The sequence below is a fragment of the Bombyx mori genome, chromosome 19, assembly GCF_030269925.1.
Source record: "Bombyx mori chromosome 19, ASM3026992v2".
Lineage (NCBI taxonomy): Eukaryota > Metazoa > Arthropoda > Insecta > Lepidoptera > Bombycidae > Bombyx > Bombyx mori.
Genome location: NC_085125.1, coordinates 7,225,164 through 7,229,435, shown reverse-complemented (window position 1 = coordinate 7,229,435; position 4,272 = coordinate 7,225,164). Strand labels below are relative to the sequence as shown.

The window sequence follows — 4,272 nt, the reverse complement described above, 5'->3', positions numbered from 1 at the left end:
TTTTGTGAGATTCATCAATAAATAATGGGCTCGAGTAAAAAGTTTTTGTAAAAAAGATTGTAGTAAAGAAATACAAAAAGACATGAACGGACATTAAAATATTTCGAACGTAGGATTTGCAAGACGCAAGTGCTAAATTTTAATTTCACGGTCCAATCACGCGATGTAGAACACAAAGTAAAACTAAGTGTTATTATATAAATAGCACTCATCAACATTTTACTATAAGGCAAACTTTTAATAACATAGATACTTGTTATGAAACGTGATGTTTTAGAGCACTGTTTAACAGCAACATATTGACACAGATATTGACATATCTTTTTTATACGTTCAATAGGGTAACTTTCAAATTTGCAAACCTTGTTGCTAATGGTTTCAGACTAATCTATTAAAAATCATCTTACTAAGAGTGGATCAAACTGCATGCTCATATACGGATATAGGATTTGAAGATGTCTCTTAATGGTTAGCAGTGGCTTGACTATTTCAGTAGACTTCAGTACACTAGAATGTTCATCTCAAGTTTGCTTTCATTAGTAAAAGGCCAAAAATCAAAGTATTTCTCATTTTAAGTCTGGACTACATCCAATGAAAACATATTAAAGTATATAAATAAGATATATAAGCTGTCAAGGTTTTCTCATAATTTTCTAGTAAATAGACAGTAATTTCTTCGCATTATTAATGTAATTACCATCAAATTAAACGTTAAGGAGGCTTATTGATGGACTATAGATGTAATTCTATGGTCCCCATTTAACGAAATGTCATTCAGAGATCGTGTCGATTTTTCAGATACACTCAATTCTAAATGGACTAAGGAAGGAAAGTGGTTGAAAGAGTGAACCATATAATTATTTAATAAACTTCATTCAAATGCCACTCAATGTTAGTCATTTATATAGTAAATGAATTTAGTTAAAAAGCTTTGAGTATACGCCAGTACTTATGTTAATAAACATTTCATTTCAGTATTCAAATAAGCAACTCGCTTTTTACTTTAGGCAAAAGTGGCAAATAAATAGTCTTAGGTACCTAATTAAAACTGATAGTTGGTCTTAATTGTGTTTTTACTAACCACTAAAGTCACTATTGATTTCTACAGTTAATGAAATTATAGTTTTTGCAGTGCAGAATCATTTAATTTTGTGAAAACTACAATTTCACACCTTGTAACTTGGGACACCGTTGTCAATTTTAATTTGAAATCTCGAACGAAGGAAATCCTACTTTTCAAAGTGATAGTAGAGGAGCAGTTGATATAATATAGCCGATCCCTTTTCGCTGAAGTCATTTTGGAGTATTATTTGCTAAATTTGGAAATAACATGAAACAAAGTTTTCCTTTGCAATAGCTAGTTTGATGGTATGTGACTTTTGTATTTTTTTCAGAAATTGCTGCATAACATGCATCTCTTAGCCGGTAATCACTCACAACTTTGTTATGGTTTTCAACTTTTTTTTTTGTTGTAAAATAGCCACTACCTACTTCTTGCATTGTTTATATTTTTGATCTTAACTTCATTCTCCACTTTTCTGTTCATAGCAGTCTGCCAACAAGCTCGATCCACAGCGATATCCTCAATAAACTGCTCCATACTTAATATACGGTTAGGATTAACGGAAGCGAAATAAACAAATTTGATAAACATTTTTTTTATTTTTGTACATAATAATATTATGATTCATCTCATCCTGTATATTTTAGGGTCAATCGTTTTATGTTCATAGCCCCGTCGTACGATGTGCTTGAGTTATGAGACGCTTCTTAATTATCAGAACTGGGGTACGACCGTGTTTATTCCACGATACAAACTCAGAACTATGAAAGCACTGACATGTCCAGATTTATTAATTTTTGTTCAATTTCCATAATAAGGATCTCTAGGATTAGATTCGTAAAATGTGTAAGACTAATAAATATGATATAGCCCATACAATTATATAGGTTTGAAATAAATGATTTCACCTTTCATAGCACAATCCTATCTTCAGACTTTTACTACTATCCCCATTAATTCTTATCTTGATCTATCTATATCTCTCTCTTAATGGGTCACTACCATCGCCTATTCAAGTTACATGTACGTTTTTATAGCCAGGTTTGATTTATGTACAAAACTTCAAGTTTGCTCTTACATCAAAACCGTGGCAAGGTACGTACATATTGGGCGCAAATACCTCCACTTTGATTACTACGTTATCAGAAAAAGGATCTTTACATTATTTATATTATTCCATTTCTAAGCTATATTAGATCTGTGTTGGTTAAATTCTTGTCTGTACGTGACCGAGACATAAATTTTGCGAAATTATTTTCGCGTCTCTACGGCGGCGCCTGAAGATATTTTAGTATCACACTCATATTTTCCCTTTGAATACATAGCTTCGATTGGTATTCGCACCCCACTTTTTGAATGATGTTTGTGGTTTGAAGGGTGGTATTAACATTATGCAATTGGATTGAGGCTTCGACCTCATGTCTCAAGATGGTTAGCTTTACTCAAAAGGGTAAATGAAAAAGCTCACGATCGATTTACTTCACAAATAAAATTCATATACAAGTGGAGTGAATAAATACTAGAGCCAATCTCGAAATAAGAAGTTGCTATCTCAACTGCATTGAAATATTTTTCCCTTCTTTTATCCAATATCCTTCGAATCGAATTGAGACTTATGTTGTATCAGAAAAAAGTTTAATAATGGTATTGTTTGCTTATATCACGACACACTACCGGCAGATATGACCAGATAGATAGATAGACCAGTTGATGGTACATTGGCAACTTTTTCACATTAAAATGTTATACTATTCAACTATCATAATAGAAATTATGTTGTTTTGCGTTATTATTTCGTAGTAAGGCGTACTTACTGTACAAGCAGTATATTTTACGGGTTGGTGCAATTATAATGGTTTTTGATGCAATGAGGTTGAATTAGGTTTAAGATAATTATGATACAAAACTGATTTAACTAGTGTATTCTAATGAATTTTATATTAAGAAGATTATATTTTATAAAGACATGAAGTAATGTAACTGTTAAATGGATTGTGCAGAAAACTGTGGCGCCACACAATGCTATTAAATATACGACGATGGCGATGATCTTTGATTTAAATTCAATGCATTTATGACTTGTTCATTGATATTCCCGATCAACTTTGATATTGGATTTGGTATTATAGTAACGATTCTTTCACTTTAGAAATGTTTTAGCACGTACCAAAGAAACTAAAGAACAATGATAGGAAATGTTTTTTTTTTAAAGTATCATAATCATATCTTATACATATATTATTATTTCTCTTCTCAATTTGTTGATGTAAAAGTTTCACAAGTATTTTTAAATGGATTATTTATGTATTTGTTTAGGTTCAATCTTGTTGATTAAATTAGGACCAATTGAGATTCTCTCTCTCTCTCTCTTCCTTGTTATTAATCCCATATTTCAGCAACATTGCACTCCCTTTTGTCCTTCAGCAATAAATCTTTCCACCTTGTCTTGGGTCTTCCTCTAGGTTTCCGACCAGAGAGGTCGAGCAGCAGTGCCAATTTTCCGAGGTAGTCAGGTGGCCTCCTTTTTACGTGACCATATTATTATCATCTCAGCTTACTCTCCTAGATCATGTCGGCGATCTTCATTACAGCAAGTTGGATGGTACCAATTCAGATTATCTTACGCAATTACATTTTGGACATCTACAACGTAAATGCGCCACCCACCTTGAGATATAAGTTCTAAGGTCTCAGTATAGTTACAACGCCTGCCCCACCCTTCAAACCGAAACGCATTACTGCTTCACGGCAGAAATAGGCAGGGTGGTGGTACCTACCCGCGCGGACTCACAACAGGTCCTACTACCAGAAGACGACATATCATTTTTATGGTAAGCATGATAGGATGAGGTCCAGCAAAGAAGGTTTTCAGCTATCAACAGCACAGACGCGCAATTTTGGATACGCCCTTTTATTGTTATGACTAATTATGATTGTTATTATGAGTAATTAATGATTCTCTGAATGGTTTGCAACGGTAAAAGGATAAATAATCATTCCTTGGTTAAATCGAAAATTAATTTCGTTTTGAGCAGTTAACATAATTACGATGAACGAGCATTGTACCAATAACCAAACCAGGATGTATCTGTACAAGTTCAAATGCAGTGGCGTGAATACACTTGATTACATCTGTAGTTTACGAGTTACCAGGGCTGGCACTATTAACAAGAAACTTAAATCAAACATTCACTTATGCCATTGTCAGT

General features: G+C 33.2%; 1 long non-coding RNA gene across 1 annotated transcript; it reads left to right on the top strand.

The window, feature by feature from the left end:
• Nucleotides 1–382: 382 nt before the first annotated feature.
• On the top strand, nt 383–1,651 carry LOC134200620 (uncharacterized). The gene is made up of 4 exons (XR_009975614.1): nt 383–468; nt 799–891; nt 1,395–1,425; nt 1,549–1,651. It is a non-coding gene; the product is annotated as an uncharacterized LOC134200620 (long non-coding RNA).
• The last annotated feature ends 2,621 nt before the right edge of the window (nt 1,652–4,272 follow it).